The 22,500-nt window shown below is 33.5% G+C and overlaps 1 protein-coding gene across 6 annotated transcripts in view; it reads right to left on the bottom strand.

Annotated features, from left to right (window-relative positions):
* LOC137634283 (ataxin-1-like) overlaps positions 1 to 22,500 on the bottom strand; it is a 389,783-nt gene that overhangs the window by 212,109 nt on the left and 155,174 nt on the right. For 2 of the 6 annotated variants that reach the window (XM_068366587.1, XM_068366590.1), the window contains exon 1: positions 9,920 to 10,021. The exons of the other annotated variants lie outside the window; for them this stretch is intronic. The gene's annotated coding sequence lies outside the window, so the exon portion shown is untranslated. Of the gene's footprint in view, positions 1 to 9,919; positions 10,022 to 22,500 lie in introns of those variants that run through there. 6 annotated transcript variants of the gene reach the window in all.

Consider the following 22,500-nt stretch of genomic DNA (forward strand, 5'->3'; position numbering starts at 1 on the left):
CACCCCCACCACCACCACCTCCCTAACCAGCCCCCCTCCCCCTCCCCCCTTCACTCGAAATAAGTATAAAGGCATGAATGGCCGGTCCTCCAAACAGGACAAACCCTCCTGTTATCAAAAGACTGAAACCCTTTATCGGATCATCTCTTGACCTTTTGGTAGCATTGAAGGCTCCCTGTTGACGGGATTCCAGGAGTTTATTCATAGATATTGCAAGGGATGAGATTACCAGAAAAAAATGGCAATTCATGCGTCTCCTTTCATCGCTTTTGACGTAAGCCAAATTACCATTCTATGCGCGCTAACATGATTTTTCCTTTCTTAAATTTCTGTTGGTAACGCACTGACGCAATTCGTCCCCTTTTACCTAACTACTGCCAAAGAGGGTTCTCTTCAGCAGGAAAAGGGTTATGTAAACCAGTCATGAGCACTAAATGGCGTGAACTGATCAAGGACGGACTTTAATTTTTCTTTTTTTCTACATAAAAAGCTTTTCATTAAATTATGACTTATGAGAAACGTGTACGAAAATAACATCTAACCACAAATCCCTTTGATTTCATCTCAGTGCGGGAGTTATTTACAGAATAACTAACGCTATAATTAAAATAGTTTAAAAAAAATGAAAACAATGAGTCGCAGTATAATACGGACAAACACAAAATGATGTGAAAAAAAAAAGAAAAAAAAAAACGGGACGAGTTACATCAGTCTTTTCATTTTTCGACCAATTCAACTTACACAATGAAGAGTATTAGAAGGTCTATTGCGTGTAAAATTGTGTTTTTAATTCAGTTCTTACAAACGTTCGAATATTTATAGGTAAAGGACCCAAAACACTTTACCCTTTTTTTTTTATTCTTAAATGCAAATTTAAAGGAAAAAGGAAAACATACGTAGGCAAGTCTAAAAGAAACTCATTATCTGGCAACGCTCGAACAAGGCAAAAAAAAAAAAAAAATTTGAAATGGCGTGAAAGCCAAAATCTGTCGCAGCAAAATGAAACATATTTTTGCCGTTATTTTTTTACTTCGGTCGACGCTACTGGAATTCTCTCTCCCTCTCCATAGAGAACTATAAATACACTGGGCAGTATATATATATATATAGTATATATATATATATATATATATATTATATATATGTGTGTGTGCGTATGTGCGTGTTTGTGTGTGTGGCAGAGAGAGAGAGAGAGAGAGAGAGAGAGAGAGAGAAACTGTGTGGCCTAATCTATTTGTCTTCATTTTATACGCTCAGTCCACTACAACATCTCAGGTAATAGAATGTCTGAAATACCCTAAAGGTGCCACATAGACAAAAATTATTCTTGAAATAATAATAGGATGAGAAAATATATACTGTATACATACACACATACTGTATATACATATTCTTAAAATATTTTATTTTTCCTTGTTTCCTTTCCTCACTAGGCTATTTTCCCTGTTAGAGACCCTGGGCTTATAGTATCCTGCTTTTCCAACAAGGTTCGCAAGTACTAATAATAATAATAATAATAATAATAATAATAATAATAATGTGTTTATGATCATTTTATCACTAATATAGATATATGTACGTGTATATATACATATCATTTATACACAGTGAACTTTAAATTTTCTATTTCCTTAAAATTTTGGGATATGTTTTTCATTGCAAGACTCATTCCAGATGGAAAACAAATGAATAGGCCCATTCTTTTCGTGCTCGTATTTTGATTCCATACACGCTGGTAAGATTGATACCACTTAAACCTATTTTTCGTAGCCTTTTGGTTTATGCTGTAGCTCAATCTTATAGCAGTACCAGCTGAACTCGGTTGAGTCCCTTGTCAGGCTGGGAGGAACGCAGAGAGTAGAGGTCCCCTTTTTGTTTTTGTTTCATTTGTTGATGTCGACTAGCCCCCAAAATTGGGGGAAGTGCCTTGGTATATGTATGTATGTCAATCTTATAACTGGACCGATGCTAGTAAAATCTTTTGGGCATTCATTGGTTCAAATGGCACGTAGGGAAGGAAGTGACTGTTCATTTATTTCTCATCCGGATTCATGGCTTGTAGTAATAAATAAAAAAAAAAAAAAAAAAGGAGTATATGGACATCAGGAAGCTGGGAGGTCGTTGTAAATATCAAAAACTAATAACAGCACATGAGCAATGATACGTAAATATTTCTATTTTCTACAGCAATAATACGAAAATTCTTATACTGCAAACGTGTAAAAGATATTTCAAATATCGACTATTTATCAGGATGAGATGTATCAGTTCTCTCTCTCTCTCTCTCTCTCTCTCTCTCTCTCTCTCTCTCTCTCTCTCTCTCTCTCTCTCTCTCTCTCTCGCCCACATATGCAACACATGTATCCATTGTAGACAGTCTCACAAGTGTAGCCTACACCATTCATCAACACCTACAGTACCACCTAAGCAGTAAAACCAGGAGTGCGTTTGTATTTACCTGATCATATACAAGAGTGTATGTGGCGACTCGGCTCACACTAGACTATAAACGTTCAAATTTAAGTCAAAGTACTTTCAACAGTATATAATAATAATAATAATAATAATAATAATAATAATAATAATAATAATAATAATAATAATAATAATGACATATTTTGTAATACAATGAAGTGTGAAACATCCAATAACTCGTGTCGAAATATATTAAAATGTAAACATATAGCGTTCATGGATCTGCTAAGTTATCAATATCAATAAATAAAAAGGAAAATTATTGACGAGATGATCATACAAAATAGTAGGACATAGTTATCCCTGGTGACTATCCATAGAAACAACTAGGTTAAAGTTTTTTCTTTAATACTAATTTACCTTTTCTTAATTCATTTCGAGGTTTAATTAAAAAATAACCAAAATTAATATTTTCAAGGTTTGAACTCCAATATTACTTTAGCGTTCAAAATTTGGTCATATTAAGTTCTATTTGCCCTATAAACATGAAGTTTTAAAGTGATAAAACACAATCTAATCCTCAAATAAAATCAAGAAAAAGGAGATTGGATGACGTGATTGAAGGCGCAACGAACGGCGATGACCAAGCAATAGCTTACTGCAATTTTGCAAGGACTGTCAACAGGAATGACGAAGCCGATAGAGAGAGAAAATACTCCATAAATAAGGATTACGACACAGGATTAAAATAAAAGGATGAAAATCGAGGAGGAAAATCGCCATCAGAAGGATAAAAGATAAATCTCACTGAAGAATTTAAATATGCAGTGAGATAGAAAAAAAATCGGGTATAATTTGATTACTTAAATGGGATAAAAAAAGTATTACAAGCGAAAAGCAAAAAATGAAACATCTATTAAAAATACATCATTGAATTTAGTAGCAATTTAGTAGTCTTTTTATTGTTTATATATGACATATTTGACGTTGTTTGTAGTTTATATATAGAACATATCTGTTTTGACGCTGTTACTGTTTTTAGAATGACATATTAATTTATTCTCATCATTTCCTTATTTCCTTTCCTCCCCGGGTTATTTTTACCTGTTGGAGCTCTTGGGCTTATAGCATCTTGCTTTTCAAACTAGGGTTGTAGCTTGGCTAATAATAATAATAATAATAATAATAATAATAATAATAATAATATCAGAAGAAAGAATGAACCAAACAAATTTGCGTAATGAGTGTGATTTCAGATTTATTATATCATATGAACTGTGAGATAAAATATTTTCTGCGATTTGAACTGAAAGACAACATTCTTCCAAGCATCGTGATATTTTACAAAGTACAAATGTCTCCCAATTTACTTTAACTCAAATATAGATATAATCTAATGAACAGCTTGTATATATATATATATATATATATATATATATATATATATATACATATATATAATATATATACAATATATACATATATATGTATAATATTAATGTATATATAATTACATGTGTGCATATATATATATATATATATATATATATATATTATATATATATATATATATATAAACATTAATGAATAGATAACATAAAATGAGACATTATTATTCTTGCTATTTAGATAATGCTTTATCTAGTCCCTATTTTTATGTATTCACTTATTCATCTATTTCTTATAGCACTATCTACACTTTCGAAACGCGCCTGAAAAAGGGATGCTTGATTTACACTTGATAATGATCACAATCAAAAGAAGTAATATGCAATATTTCTGGAGACATTCTCGCCACCTTAATAAATTCAGCCGTAGGATTAATGGCTCAGCAATCATTTCTGATTTTGAAATGGTTAATCTTGGGACATTTTCACATTTTAACGAGGCCATTTTAACAATAAGTGAATATATAAAAATAGGGACTAGATAAAGTATTATCTAAATAGCAAGAATAATAATGTCTCATTTTATGTTATCTATACATTAATGTTATATATATATATACATACATATATATATATATATATATATATATATATATATATATATATATATATATATATGTATATATATATATATATACATACATATACATATGTAATTATATATACATTAACATTATACATATATATATATATATATATATATATATATATATATATATATATATATATGTATGTATATATACTGTATATATAAAATGACGGCCCTACATAAACTAGATAAGGGATAATCAATGCAAACATCTTACATAAAAAATTCAACTTATCCCATTACAGCCTATTGTCAACCTATATACGTATATAGACACAACTGAGCTATTTTATAGGTAAATTTTTTCCAGATTTAATCAAATACCCGCTTATGTGCGAGTAAGGCTGCGAAAAGATTTTCAATTCATTCTTTGATCCCGCTTAAGGGATTGCATTCATTAGTGGTATCAATCTCATCTACCAAATATTCTGAGCTACGTTTCAAAATAACATGCCTATGTAGATGATACACGACCTAAATTGGCACTAACAAATAAATTAACTTTCCCAGAAAACACATACACTCTCTCTCTCTCTCTCTCTCTCTCTCTCTCTCTCTCCTCTCTCTCTCTCTCTCTCTCTCTCTCTCTCTCTCTCTCTCTCTCTCTCTCGATATATATATATATATATATTGATTTAAAAGCTCAAGATAGAGACGACTGGTGAAATCTAACTGAGGCCCTTTGCGTCAATAGGCGTAGGAGGAGGAGATGATGATGATGATGATAATGATTATATATATACATATATATATTATATATAGTATATATATATATATATATATATATATATATATATATATATATATATATATATACATGTGTATAAAGTTCTTTAAAGTCCGCTCTTTGCATAAACATTAAGAAGAGGAAAAGAAGAAATAAGTCAATAGGAAAAATTAAGTCAATAGGAAAATTCTTTTTACACTTCTTTATATTTTCTCCCAATATTTCTATCACAGGATGTGCCCAACATCATCGCCTCCATAAGACCCATCGTGGTCACCTCACAAATGTCTTATCACCGGTTCGTTTACTGAAAATACAATAAATCATCATTGTTGTTTATCATTAACAGGAAAAAAGGAAGATGTAAACGCCAGATCCCAAATTGGCAGTGACGATCCTACTGCAAGGACACCAGAACAAATAATAAACATGACTTATACGTAGGTGATAAGAGCATGAGATAAAGATAAGATAAAAACGGATATGTGATTCACGGGGGTGTTCGCAATATTATCACCTGAACCATGACGGGGCACTTACGTTGAATATCTCGGTGTGTGCTTTCTTTAATAGGTTATTGATAGGGAAAAGTTGGAAGTATTGAAATGATTATTCACAAATAAAGAGGGTTAAACATACGCTTTCCATTGATCAATTTCATCACATAGCATCCTAATTCACATCACTAAATGCATTTTCATATTTCTGACCGTAAGAAATAAATAGTTTCAAATCTTAAATCTCAAATCAGTTTAGCAATACGTATTCTGGCCAATGCTTTCAACTCCCGGATTATTGTCCCGCCTTCCACACCTCTTCAAATTACTCCTAATCGTCGTTACTCTCCGCCGCCCCCCCCCCCCCCACCCCCAATACCCCGAACCCCTCCACTCCACTAGTTGCCTCCACATATAGCCTAATAGCTTCAAGGTCGATGGGATAAGGACCTGACATGAAGATAAGGCTATGCTAAATCATCTCTCTCTCTCTCTCTCTCTCTCTCTCTCTCTCTCTCTCTCTCTCTCTCTCTCTCTCTCTCTCTCTCTCTCCAAAGATATATCTTATTCGGTTGTAAGTCTATGTAATCAGTGGCAACAGAAACAAAATTTGAATGTTTCAGAGGAGTATTTGATGACATTGACCGCCATATTGGAATTGAGCTTTGATAATTCCAACACAAGGGATGCAAAGGAAACATATAAAATAACCTTTTATCTGTAATAAATGCATTATAACCACAAATATTATTCCTTCTTTAACGCATAACCCTAAAGTTTACCCTAGAAGATAATGCAAATATTTTTACGCTAAGCCTTTTTGTCCTTTTCTGTACCAGAAAAAAACAGGTGTTGGAGTGGAATTTCAAGCTGGGCACAGCAATGATTGAAGAAGTCCTAATCACACTTTTCCGCATCATTAGCATATACACAGATCATCAAAAACAGCACGAGACAAGGATGTTGCAGTTTATTTTTTTTTAAAGAAAAGATCACATAATTTTCGAAAGAATAAACTTAATATTGAAATATTTTCTTTCAGAAGCCTTCGCTTGAGTTTACAATTTATGGGCAAAACTGACATCTACGGCACATTCGGTAAGGAAAGGATAAGGACAATACCGTTTGGTAAAAGTGACAACAAAAAATATTTCAACTTTGCCGTAAACACGGGATACCGATTGACTGCATTTGAAAAACGGTAGAGAATTACTAGAAAATTTTGAATCAATCACTCGTCTGAACACCTGTTGAAGTTTTCTTTAAAAGAAGACTCCCTTCTTATGACTGAAGGATCAACAATTCCCTGCGTTAAGGCATAAAGAATATCATACCAAACCTGTGGCCTCACTAAGCCTAATATGCGGCCATAAGAGGCCTCAGACCAAGACCTTCATAAAGTATTTTAGTTATAACGATATATATCGCGTAAGCTGAAATTCGTTACTTTCGAGTGTCACTTCCCTTAAAAAAACTGATTCTTTCAACAACAAAATGATAAAGAACTTCCCAACATACAATCTGTCACATACCAATGGTAAAAGAGAGAAACTATTTCAATTTTATTAGCAGTTTAAGATAAAACACAAATTACTACCTATTGTAATACATGTTAGGCTACTTCTCGAGTCGCCGGAAATTCCTGCTAGCAGACTGTTACAACATGTATTATTTGATGTTGCAAACCGAACTAACCAAAAAGTAATTTTACATATTTCTATTAGACAAATTTGTTAGGACCTACATTTACATCGGTTTAATTTCTTCATTTCCTTTCCATTTTTATTTTCACTGAAACAGTGATAAACCCATAAATGAGATAAATACAGTACATCAAAATGAATAAATAACTGGCAGTGTAACTACAAATTTCCTCGAATCAAAAATTCCCGAAAATTAAGAAAATTAAACAGCGAAGAGAATTATTTTCCTGATATCATTCATTCCTAAACAGACGATAACACTAATTTAATATAAAAGGAAATGCATGCATACATGCATATATAATATAATCTACTCTCTCTCTCTCTCTCTCTCTCTCTCTCTCTCTCTCTCTCTCTCTCTCTCTCTCTCTCTCTCTCTCTCTCTCTCTCTCTCCATTTGTATATATATCCATATATATATATATATATATATATATATATATATATATATATGTATGTATATATATGTATATATATGTATATATACATATATATATGTATATATTATATATAAATACATACACACACACACACACACACATATATATATATATATATATATATACATGTGTGTATATATACATATCTATACATACATATATATATATATATATATATATATATATATATATATACTAATGTAACTTTTATACTAAAATCTGGGGAATTCAAGAACCATAGCATATTTCTTGTACGCACCTTTTGCTTACCAGCTTGGTATTGAGGTGGATACATCGATGGATAAGAAACAAGATGTATAAATAACCATACACCTTGTGTCTTTATTAGGTTCTTTATATACATTCCTGTTAAAAGCTGATAGTTTGCATAGGTATACGGGGTAATGAGGGTTTATATTTTCTCTCTTCAATTTAGCACTTCCTTTCAAATTGGGCTGTTACCCAGTTGACCTTAATTGATTGGAGTACGTTGCAACCAATTGGGAGAAGGGTCTAAGTGCAACATCATTAACCTAAAAAGTAATATACATACATACATACATATATATATATATATATATATATATATATATATATATATATATATCTACACACACATTTGTGTATATAAATGTATGTATAATTTCAAAAGAGATATCCAGTATGTAGGTAATAATGACATCGTTTAGACTTGCCATGATCCAACCCAAGTTAGTTGGTACCAAGGCCAATATATTGGCCTTGGTTGGTACCAACTTCAGATGCCGATGATTCCTACTTAGATATGGAGTATAAAATCCCCTTAATCTTAGATTCAAAGCAATACGTGACTTCCTTTAGGTCGGGACCCTTAATGACATTTTAATTCTTAATTGCCGTTAGTTTTTTTACGATAACAGTAATATATTATCTAGCATGCAGTCACAGCTGTCTTTTAAACAACTAGCACTGCTTTAGGTTTTAAGGTTTAAAGGTGGCTCATGAATGGCAGAGGCAAGGGACAGTGACATTGCCCTAGCAATCAGGACAATGCCCTAGAGACTGACCATATGTTATATGATCAGCGCCCAAGCCTCCTCTCCACCCAAGCTAGGACCAGGGAAGGCCAGGCAGTGGCTACTGAAGACTCAGCAGATAGACCTACAGGCTCCCCCAAACCCCCCAACCTTAGCTCACAAGGATGGTAAGGTTGCAGACACTTATGGCACTAACGAGTCTGAGCGGGACTCGAACCCCCGACTGGCAAAACTCCAGGCAGAGACGTTACCAATCAAGCCATAGCTACCCCTAGATTCTTTTACTATTTATTGCTTGTAATAACCGGCAGAAGCAAAGGTATGAATATACTTCCCGACCTCGGGAATTGAAGGTGGAGGTGGATAGGAAAAGGGATTAAGTTAATTCTACTATAAATGTCAAAAAAAATATACTCCCGGAGCCAGAAGGTTTCCTATTTTGATGAGGCAGCCTAATGTCCACTAAATTCTTATCATTTCCCTTTCGACCTAACAATCAGGCTCACATTAATTTCCTTAGCAAAACTCTGAGTGATAATGTTGGAGTTGGAGTTATGATATTAGAAACTCCTTTTCAAGTTAAATTCCCAAGAAAATAAAGTTTAATGAAAAATAACCCTAACATTACTGAAACCAAGCTGGAGAAATTAATTATGCACACACACACACACACACACAATATATATATATATATATATATATATATATATATATATATATATATATATATATATATATATATATATATTTATATATATAATTAATCCGATGATGTGCTTTTTATAACCCGAGTAAAAACTACTGATATAACTGTAATATTGACGGACTAAAAAGTTTCACATACCTTTTAGATAAAGCATTTACAATATTCAACCAAATCCAATAAACGTTCACTGACTAAAAATCAAACAATTTATCTTTTCATTTGAAGAACTACATAAACCGACAATCATTCAAGGTTTCTGAAATGATGTTAAAATAAAGGAAACGGCGATAGCGCACGTAATTAGCATGTGAAACCATTAATAGCAAAATACAAAAACCCAAGCATTATAGGTACAGAATCCTCGGTGCCAGAACTTACGTAGGCCGTTCCCGCACTGGTAATTCCTAACGGCGTAAAATGATCCGGTTGTCGCCTCACAAGAACTAACAGTGCCAACGTCCAGCGACAAAATGGCCGCTATCCCAACTAAGCGACACCACATTCAGTTATCTTGGGAAATCAATGATAAACCTGATTCGACTTTGGCACCTTTAAGAACCTTACGCGTGACTGACCGGCTGTCACACCAAAACAAACACCGATAGGATCAAGGTGACCTTTAATTCATCCTAAATGCAGCCCAACAGAACAGGAAACATTCATAATACATCAAGAGGGCGACATCTAGATCCACGACGACTTCCTTCAAACTAGACACCAGGAATCAGTCTCTGCGAATGGGGGAATAGGGAGATAAACATGAGCACTGGGGTTAAAATACACAAGCTTAGAAGAAGGAAAAAAAAAAGGTGCAAGCAACCTTAATCTGAGGTGATGTTACTAGAACAGGGGGCCTGGTTGAGGGGGGGGGGGGGCGCCTCAAGGAAAGAAAGGCCAAGCGAGAAACAAGTTTGCAACATGATCCTGTGCCTGTGTTGTATTAACCACGGTTATTGCACACAAACTATGCGCTCACAACTCGCGCTGTTCGTTTGTTTTTATTTTCTCACGTAAGACAACTGGTGTAAAGAAACACCTGACAAATCAACTACATAAATGTTGTCGTGGAAACCATAAAAAGGAAAGGCAAACGAGAGAGACATTCCACAGGAAAGGAATTATATATGAAGCACGAAGCTGCACACTAAGAATGTCGCCTGAGATTCACCGGAATTAGAAATTGTTACATTAATTTATTCCGTTTCAAATCCTATTTTTATCTATACATGTGTGGGAGAGAGGGGATTTGTATCAGCATATAATCTCACTTTTCTTACTGCAATCACTATTTACATTCACTTCTACTTTATCCGTTTCGTAATGAACACATCACCAGATGCAATGTCTCCAACATACGCTTTCAAGGACCACAAAGTTCATACACAAATAAACGAATGAGTCTGACCAATTCATTATCATTGTCTTGTACTTACATTTCTCTCCTTCCATACTGGACACCTCTCACTCCGTATATTTCGTACACTCAGCTGGCCGGCAGATTCTATACTACCACACGGATGACGAACTTTAGTTCAATGAAGCTCTTTCTTGACACAGTGTAGCCATTCACGTGCTTGTACAAGCACGTGTGTCAGAAAAGAGCATCGGAAGGAAAGAGAAAGAGATTGACTCATTTTCCCGATTCATTCATCGGCGGAAAAAGAAAAAGTGCAGAATTGAATGGTCCGCATTTCCGGCCACTGATTCTAAAACAGGCTCTCCAGAAGTTAGAATTGTTACAATGAGGATCAACTTTGTGTTATTTGTCGATTGCTGGTATTGGTTTATTAAGTTATAAATTCCTTCTCTGGGCGAATCTGTGTCGCCTAACGTGTTCGCTGTCAAACAACTCGTCTGTCTGAAGTCCGTGAAACGTCCTAGGTCAGATTTGATCGAAATTACCATGACCCGCTACGTGACCCTTTTCTTTAAGACTTTTCAAGCTTTTAATCTAACATAAATCAATGTATTATTAATATAAGATAATTAGTTTTAAAAAGTATAATCATCTGAAATCCAGTTATTGTAGCTGAAACTGGTGGGACAAAATTAAAACTTACCAGTGGGATCATTCAATCGGACAGGGTGCTTCTAACGGGTATATTCCAAAGACAAACGACCCACGCGGACGAATAAACTCCATATCCTCCCACTGATAGAATAAGGAAACCTCTACATTCAAATGGATGCTCAGCAACTTTTAAATTGTCAAGGTGAGAGGAAATGAAAAACCGATGGCTGAACATCCTTTAAAGCCAAGATCCCAGCAAATCAAAATAACCGGCCTCTAGGAAGTGCATTGGTCTCTCCGATCGTAGAACGTCTGAAGAAAAACTTGCTCCGTTTCTGAATGAATTATTGCTAAAAATAAAATTTGGGTCGGAACTATATTTTTGTTCTTCAGGACGATCAAAAGTTAAGAAGAGGATGTACAGTAGAACATTCAGGAATGAGGAAGGTCATTACTCCTCTGTACCAATTCGGATTTACTTCCCAAAGATGCACATACTATTACTGTACTTCTCTGAGTTGGGTTTATTAAAGATCCCAGTTGACTTCTCTTATTAATCAACACCCTCACAAAACACAGCGTTAAGTGACTTTCAACTAAACTATCAATACCATTTCATGATAAAATTCTGTATCCAATCGGGGTCAAACCCATGACTATTTAGAAGCAAGGCGCTATCGAATGATGGTCTTATATAAGTTCGATTCCGACATGAGCTAAAATTTAATTTCAGGTGCACTTGTAATTATGAATAATTTCAATTATGATAATGATAAAAATTATCTACCCACCACTATCAAAATTCGATAATAACCACAGCAACCCCACAAATTATAACATCCGTTTGTCTGTGAATTTACAGCTTCATGCCTCTTTCCTTAGAAAACAAATGAAAAGTGGAAGCAGTTATCACACACACACCCAAAATAGAAATGAAAGGCTTTGCAAAATTTACATTTATAACATTTATAACTACGAAATGATAAAGGTCGCATATTACCGTTAAAACGCAAAATGAAAGATAAGAAGAAAAGTTAATAGTTAATGACACGTAGGTAAATAATCAAGTTATAATAATAATAATAATAATAATACGAGTGGTAAATGAGGAGTTCCATTGCTAGCTAAGCTACAACCCTAGTTGGAAAAGCATGATGCTATAAGCCCAATGGCTCCAACAGAAAAAAAATAGCCCAGTTATGAAAGGAAATAAGGAAATAAACTATATGAGAAGTAATGAACAATTAAAATAAAATACTTTTAGAACAGTAGCTCCCCAGATATCAAGTAATGACAAAAAGAATGATTGATTATAATCAATGCTCTGGCATACGAATGAGTTTCGTAGCTACAGAAGACAAGTTAAGGTACCCTGACACTTGGACGACTTTTTGCCACGAATTTGTCGTGGCAGGTCGTGACACTACACGCCAGTTCACGACGAGTTCACGCCAGTTCACGGCTCGAGTCGTGACAATGCGTGTCACAAATTCGTGCAAGTGTCAGCCTGGCTTTAAAACAAATCTGCAGCTATATTGAAATCTGGCTGATTATGGATACCGTCAAAGTTATTTGCAAAGGCAAAGGCAAAGGCAAATTTTATTCTATCGACCCCTTCCGGAGTATGAGAATTACATAATTACACAAATATTTATATTTTACACAAAAAAACTACAAAAAGAAGAGACCAATAGATTACAACTTTATTTATATACACATATATTAGCAAGTACATATTTAAAGCATTAAAGGTATTCTGACAAAGGAAAGTACATACATTGAAAATAATACCAGAATAATGAAAATCCTAGAAAGTATTAAATCTAAAATAAAGACATTATAAGGTTCACAAACTTTGCAAGTCTTTTCAATTCTCTACCCTCCTTGAATTGAGGAGCAGATTAAATTTAAAAGTGGTAGGTCTTCTACAAAACCACCAATATCTGGGGAACAGCTCATCACAAAAACCTGAATTTCTCAAATTACCTCCGAAAATTCTGATAGTTCCTTTCCGGCGGCGGTGTTGAGGAAATAAAAATAAGTCTATAATACACATTAGAAAATATAAGACTTCGATATAATCAAAGGTCATATAACATACGGGAAGATATGGATCATACAGGTGAATTGCGGTAAGAAAATACTAAAGGATTTATAATTGGGAAAATATTGATTGATTTTTTTATGATGAAAAATAATGATTGATCTCTGATGAAAAATGTCGATTAATTTCTAGTTCGGAAAATATTGATCGATTTCTAGTGAGGAAACATTGATTGCTTTATAGTGGGGAAAATAGTGGTTGATATCTAATAAGGGAAAAATATGGATGGTTTTCCGATAAGGAAAACTATTGTTGAAAATTGTTCCCTTTTGATATTATTTATACAATAAAAAAAAAATCGAACCCAAAGAAATCTAATAAAAGTTAATTTGAAAAAATGTCACCTTTTGCCTGTTATTTTTTTGGAAATCTTCCTTTTTCGAGGCAATAGCCTATGTTACTGGCATACTAATGTTGTTCAATCCATTCGTTTGATACAGAAAACTTCAGAAGGAAAAATAGTGGTAACTATCCTTTTCTATATCAACATAGTTTGATGAGAGCGATTCATTAGCCAAGCACCAGTCAGAAGACGTGGCGTCATGTGGACAGAAGATACAGTGGCCTTGCTATTAACACACCGTGATTCATCTTGCCGCTGTGGAAGTAGTTTCGGCTGAAAGTGGAACGGTAAAACCCATAACAAGCGCATATCTCTATAGTATATGTCTTGCTTAGACGCGCGAGCTAAAGGTGTGCGTCACGGTGGGTGGTTTGAAATAGGGACTATTAACCTTTTGACCCTGTTGAGATGACAATGGTGAACGCAAGCTACAAGCGGTAACATTCGTTGAAGGGTAGAAGACAATTCACCTACGGTAAGCAGCTTTTCAAAAAGGATAAGTGCTCTAGTCATGGATAGCAACATAGCTCCTGTACCACTGCGTACCATGGGAATTCCACTTTCTTTGGTTACATTTCTTCTGCTTCAGGGTACACTCGAGCACACTTACATTTCCATTTTCTCTTCCCCGTGTTTTTCAATTTTGCACAGGCTTGATACAGGGAACACGAAGTCCTGGTAGTTTATCAAGAAGTTACCTTTTAATCTGCCTTAGTCTTCATCTTAAAATATGACCTTCATTTCTAAAACCATAGCTACAGTCCTTCTCCGCAGTTTATATTGTTATTTCTATCATTCATTTATTTTCTTTCATAGATTATTCTTTATAAGTTTTTCTTTTACCATGAAGGGCTGCTTCAGCTACTGGAGCCCTAGGGTTTATGACATTCTGCTTTACCACTTAGTGGTGCAATTTAACTTGTAATGATCATAACTGAAACATTGAAACCGTATTTCTAACGTCAAGATGCCATTATCTTACCGTAAATAGTCATACACTCACAAGTGCGTCTGCATATTATCAAGTTTTATCCTACAAGAAACAACTGCATCCTTCAAATAAGTTTTAAGCTCTTAATACACAGAGAAGGTTTAACGTGTATCCTTTTAGAGTGGCTAGAGAGGCCTCGACCACTTTCCCAGAAGTGTCACTTGATATGAGAAAATAACGGAGGACTCATTCCCTCTACACACACTCACTCACACACACATATATATATATATATATATATATATATATATATATATATATATATATACATATATATATATATATACACGGTTTACTATATATGTATGTATATATATAGTATAACGTATATATATATATATATATATATATATATATATATATATATATATATATATATATATATATATATATATGGGTAAAACTCACAGGAACACGTGATGATCAGATGCATAAAAACGACAAGGAAAATGAATCCGGGCTACTATCGTTCACTCAATATCTTAATTTTCCGTGTTTTTGCATATATATATATATATATATATATATATATATATATATATATATATATATATATATATATATGGCCTTATTTACAACTTGAGGTAGACATTGCTACAGACATAACAGGGTTACAATTTAATTATACTTCTAAGCAACAAAACAAATGAAACTTGAAACCAATTACGTAATACGCTGAGGGTATTCATAATATATGTCCACAAGGCCTTGCATTAAGTACAATATCACATGACGCTACGTACAAAAACCTCTAAAATACGAACCAAATGTAACTTGGATGACGTATAATAGATTTGCGACGTTCGTTTTCAGTTGTATTATAAAGCTTAGCAAATTGTAGACAAAAAAATTGTAGACAACCCCGACGGCCTATGGCAGAGAGAGTACACTTCTTCAAATTGTAGGCGCAAACATGAGAGAGAGAGAGAGAGAGAGAGAGAGAGAGAGAGAGAGAGAGAGAGAGGGGGGGGGTTAATGACGTCTAGATGTCTATGTAGCCCCTGAAAACTCTCTGACCAAGGCACATCACTATGCCGTAGTGGCTTGATTAGACACGCTTCGCTGCCCACCCGACAAATACCTTAGCCAGAATTAGCACACTCCAAGGCTCTTTGTTTTCTAAGCCTTCGGCCTCTCAAGAAGAATTTGCTTCACATGATGAAAAAGTCTTCATTTATCTATGGATTTACTCTGTTATTGTAAATACAGTATTCAGACTTGAATAAAGCATATATGAGACTAGAATCGCCACAAAGTTGTGCGTTATTGGAGATGGTCAGTGCGAGGAAGGGTTTTGACCAAGAGCTTTTAGATGGGCAGAGTGGAGTGTGACAGCGTCACCATAAAAATATTTGCAAGAAATGGAAGAGAGCCAGCCATCACCTTCCCCAACTATCCCCCTCAAGAATTTTTGCGTAAGTGAAGAATAAGAATCGGAAAACAGCGAAAAAAAACTTGAATCTGGAAGCGAAATAGAATAAATAGCTATTATAATAATTTATACCGTTCTTCAACCTGAAGTTTTTCTAGATTCTGGTATTCAGTTCTCCCCAACCCCCACCAAAAAAACAAGATAACATTAAAGTGATTCTTCAGGTGATAACCATAATCGGTAAGAAGATAAGTACAACCAAATACCGTGAATTCCATCCTCCGTCAACATATTACCAATTGTAAAAGTGGTTTTATCTAAAAGACAAATATAATTCATACACACAGAAAAAAAAACCAACAATTAAGGAATATCATAACAAAGTCCAACAAACGAGAGATTTATTGGCAGACCAAAAAATAAAATGAAAGAAGAAAACGTCCCCTAACTTGGCTGACTATTGCAAGCCACCTCCCACCCACCCACCTACTTCGCAAGAGGTTGTCTGTCTCCAACGGTGAAACTTCAATGGGCATTCAGCAATTAATTAGGCCTGTATCGCTTTGGTATATCTGTGACACCTTTCGTTATATTGGTGCCTTCTGCAATCTGTCTGCGGCTTTCAATAGCCACTGCGGCAATATTAACAATGACGGTTCCTCCTCCCACCGCAACGTATTCCCTTGGCATCTTTGTGACTTTGCTTTTCCATTTGCGGTAGATTTAAGATGGCCTTTGTTTAAAATCATCTCGAAATAAAACCTCTACATATAAATCACACAGAAACCAAATTATTACTTTGACGTTAAAAAAGAGAAAGCGCAGAAAGGTAAGATATCTTCTGTGATAGCATAATACATGGAAATATACCCAACTCTGCTGAGGATTCTTGTGTCTGTGCGTTGTGCCTTAGCTCATTGCATCGCTTATCTCAGACGATGTCGCACCTAGATAAAAAAATCACGGTTCATCTGGGACTTTCTGCTGCCTCTCGAGGATTAGAACACGGAGCAACTCTTTAGGAACTAAGGATGGCCGCTAGGTGAAGCTCAGAAATAGACCAAAATATCCTTCCACCAGCCTGTATTTCTTGCCTTCTATCTCAAGAACTTTGAGAAACATATAAGGTCTGTGTCTTCTTCAATTGCACAAAAAATTGGCTTATTGAGAAAGTCTTTTAAGATATTCGGTGATCAATCTATTCTGAAGAAGTGTTTTAATTCTTTTATTCTACCTTGTTTTGAGTATTGTTCTCCTGTCTGGTCTTCAGCTGCTGATTCTCATCTTAATTTGTTGGACAGAAACTTACGGTCTATTAAATTTCTTATTCCTGATCTAGATATTAATCTCTGGCACCGTCGATCAATTAGTTCATTATGCATGTTGCATAAGATTTTTCATAACTCTGACCATCCTTTACATTCAGATCTCCCTGGACAATTCTATCCTGTTCGTAATACTAGGCAGGCAGTTAACTCTAATAGCCAGGCCTTCTCCATCATAAGACTCAATACTACGCAGTACTCTAGAAGTTTTATTCCAGCTGTTACCAAGTTGTGGAATGATCTTCCTAATCGGGTTGTTGAATCAGTAGAACTTCAAAAGTTCAAAGTTGGAGCAAATGCTTTTTTGTTGACCAGACGGACATGAGTCTTTTTATAGTTTATATATGACATTTTTGTTGTTGACGTTGTTAATAGTTTATATATGATATATCTCTTTTGACATTACTTTTTTTAGAATGATTTATTGTTAATTTGTTCTCTTCAGTTATTTATTTCCTTATTTCCTTTCCTCACTGGGCTATTTTTCCCTATTGGAGCCCCTGGGCTTATAGCATCTTGCTTTTCCAATTAGGGTTGTAGCTTGGATAGTAATAATAATAATAATAATATGAGCAAATTAATGATTAATTTTCTTTACAAAGCCGACTGTATTCATAAGTGACCCATAAGATTATTTCCTGACGATGTCAATTCAAAACTAGAATAGTTCGACCAATAATACGGAGTTGATATCCGTTAATTTATACACTAACACATTCCGCGTGGTACATTAACATACGTAAACACGGTCATCAAGAAGGAAAGCATTAATGTCTCATGATACCTGGGGAAGAAATATCTCGAACGTGGGAGTCACTGACCTTTGATAAGTCTTTGATATACGCTATTAACAAAGAATTATGCAATTAAAAATTTTAATTGGAACGAAACTACGGAAACTGGTAACGTTCCAGCCATGATTCATACTCTGGTTGCCATTGAAACTTGCCAGATATACAGGGAACAGTGAAAGATGTATGTGATTGCATAAAAAAATCTTAGAATATAAAAATCCTCCTATACTGTTAAAAAAAATCATTATTTTAATCGGAAATTCTCCGTAAAAATATACTGTTCTCAGCCGTATCTAAGTAAATAAAGACGACCGTATTTTTTACCCTACTTTGTTGTAATCTCTTACGGGTTGGTGACTGTAATATCACTCCTTTACGTCAATATATCCATTTTTTAAAACGGTAAATGCCTGGCAACATTTATTCCAGGATTTTTATAGTTTTTTTACGGCAAATTTCTAAGTGTAAAACAACATCCGCATTTGGAATTAATTTGATTTACCAAAAGGTTATCTTAAATCCTAAACATTCAACGTTCGCCAATGACTGCAACATTACTTAGTTATGCAAGTGACATTTAAGAGCGTCAAGAGCCCCATTATGAAATTTAAATAGCCAATTTTTTAACTAAATGTCAATTGTCTTTTAAATACATCAACAATGGCGAGAGATATACATATTCGCTGGAAGCACTTGACATGAATCCTGAAATAAAAGGAAATAATATATATCGTATATATATATATATATATATATATATATATATATATATATATATATATATATATATATATATATAAAGAATAGCAATAGTAAAGTATGTAGACAGATTTAAAAAAAAGTCTTCTAAAAAGTTTCTAAACCAAAAGATGAATCACCGTTACAAGTTTGCCTAACAGAAGGTTTTAAAAATTTTACAATTGCAGCAGAAAAATAAAGACTATAGAAATGAAGTTGTTGGCCGCAGTTCTTCTAATTGAGGGGATTGGATTTATTGAAGTTAAAATATTTGACACTGAAGTGAATGATGGAAAATGATAAATTCCTCATGAGTGAAAAACATGGCAAGTTTGATCTTCTATAATAATGTAATATAAAATCCCAATATGAAATTATTTCATGAAGATAATAAATTAAGAATAATTACATGGATGTAATAAATTAATGTAAACATTTATTATTTTATCAAACTATTCTACAGTATTTTACAAATATAACTTTAATATGCCTTTCCTCAGATAGAGGGAAATAAAATTTCCTAAAAGCATTTTTTTACAGCAATAAAAAAAACCCCAAATCAAGGAAGCCAAACAAGTGAAAACGTCGAAATCTTCCACATTAGCATAATTTATTTCTGCCGTGTTCGGTCTTCGGTCGAATTAAAAATCAATACGGAAAACGAATTAGTAATTATTCAGCTGATGAATACATTCCACGCTTCTTGGGTCCCTTGAGAGAAAATCACCAGCAATAATAAAGACGAACTTCAACCTCCAATCCACGAAAAGTGAGGGGGACCCGCTACTCCATTTTCAATAATGGAAATAACAAAAGCAGGGAGCATCGCCCCCCTAACATTTACTTATGCGAATCATTTCGCTTTCCACGACACAGACTAAGCGATGACTGCTCAAACACAGACACTATCATTCTCCTGATATATAGATATATATATATTTTTAGGAAGACAACACAGTTTCTGCTAGAAATGGAAATGTGTTAAGGATACTAACTTTGCTTTAATTTCGTACATTTCAAGATTCTAAGGTTTCCTTACATTAAGTTATTTCATTAGAATGGCATTCTGAAACAAAATTAATTCAATACTTGTTACTGTAATTTAACATCATTTATAAACATCTTTTCCCACTTTTAATATAAGTTTACGACCAAAAACTTTCCTTAAAGGTTTTTCATCATATTTCACCAATTCTTTTTTTTCTAATACTTACTTTATTACAGTTTAGAACTATATATTTAACTAACGTATTATACATACAATAGTGTAAAAGACCCGTCAAAAATGACAGCTAAATATTTAGATATACATGCAAACACACCCACACATATCCCCCTCTCATCGGGGTATAACTATTCCTTTTCCCCCCTATCCGAGGGACGGGGAGAACCGAGCGTGACCGGAAAGAAATATACTAACTATATATATATATATATATATATATATATATATATATATATATATATATATATATATATATATATATATATATATATATATATATATATATATATATATATACATCTATATATATACGTATATATATACATATATATATACAAATATATCTATATATATATATATATATATATATACATATATCTTTCTATCTATCTACATATGCATATGTATGTATGTATATATATATATATATATATATATATATATATATATATATACATATATAAATATATATATATACACATATATACATACATATATAAAATAATATACTGTATATATATAAATATATATATATATATATATATATATACATATATATATATATATATATTTATATAAATATATATATATATATATATATATATATATATATATATATATATATATATATATATATAACCCTGTCGGTTTAAACGATTATACAATGTACAACGGAGATGAAAAAATTATTTCTTCCTTTCACAGTAGGGCTATGAAAACGAATTAAAGAATATCTTGGTAAAAGATTTACATGGCATAAAAAGTCCTTGCTAAAACTTATAGCCTACTTATGGGGGTTTGAGATAAACTATGAGTCCCAAAGCGACATGACAGCCACAAATGAATGAAATATAGAATATTCACAGAGATATAATAATAAAATTATCTAGATATAAATTGAATAGTTTAAGTAAACAACTTCATAAACCTTTCGAAAAAAATCAGAACCTTTTAAAGAGATAAAAAAAAAAACGAAGTAAAGTACCTTCGTCAAGTGTTACCGATAAGATACAGCAATCAATGGCTTTAGTTGCCCCGATAGTAATTAGAACAAACAATCACATTTATAAACTGATGTCTCAATCACATTTCGTAATGGACGTTTAACACAATTATTAGATTACGAATACTCTTAAGAACCACAACCCATGGACTTTGAAAAAAAAAGACAGTTGCAAAAATTGATAGTAACTGGATATGTTCTCATCATTTATTCATTTCCTTATTTCCTTTCCTCACTGGGCTATTTTTTCCTGTTGGAGCCCTTGGGCTTATAGCATCTTGCTTTTCCAACTAGGGTTGTAGCTTGGCTAGAAATAATAATAATAATAATAATAATAATAATAATAATAATAATAATAATAATGAGCGTAAAATACCAGACAAAATAAATTTCTTCATAAGAATGAAGTCAATGATATACAGAAAGAAAAGCTAACCAAAGGTATATTAAAGAATATAAAAATGAGAGGGATACATACCGTACCTGGTTCTGACAAAAAACCTAACAGTCTTTTTCTCCTGTCGGAAAGAAGAATTGAGATAATCTTGACAAAAAGCTTATACTTTCTCCGGCAATTGACTCACAGTAGGAAAATTAAGAGAAAAATTGCGGATGAGACTAATAACTATCAATGCAAAGGTAAATACAAAATTTTATTTAAACACCGAGCAAAACAAGAGAGAGAGAGAGAGAGAGAGAGAGAGAGAGAGAGAGAGAGAGAGAGAGAGAGAGATAACCTTATCTTCTGAATGATTTTACCACGGTGACATGAGAATTACTCTTCAAGGCCTCCAGTTTTAAATGGCACACCTTTTGACAAGGGACTGTAAACTCACATCTTGTTTTTCCCGCATCTCTCTTCTATTGGCGAGCCAAAACGGATTGTAGGAAGCGTCTACATATCCTTATCTGAGTGGGGATACCTTAACTTGGTGAAAGGGCGTATTGCCACTATACTCAATTTTTTTTAATGAGGTGCATTTGCACTGACTCACCGCGGTGCCCTTTTAGCTTGGAAAAGTTTCCAGCTATCTGATTTGTTAGAATTATCTT

Source organism: Palaemon carinicauda, chromosome 44 (genome assembly GCF_036898095.1).
Source record: "Palaemon carinicauda isolate YSFRI2023 chromosome 44, ASM3689809v2, whole genome shotgun sequence".
Classification (NCBI taxonomy): Eukaryota; Metazoa; Arthropoda; class Malacostraca; order Decapoda; family Palaemonidae; genus Palaemon; species Palaemon carinicauda.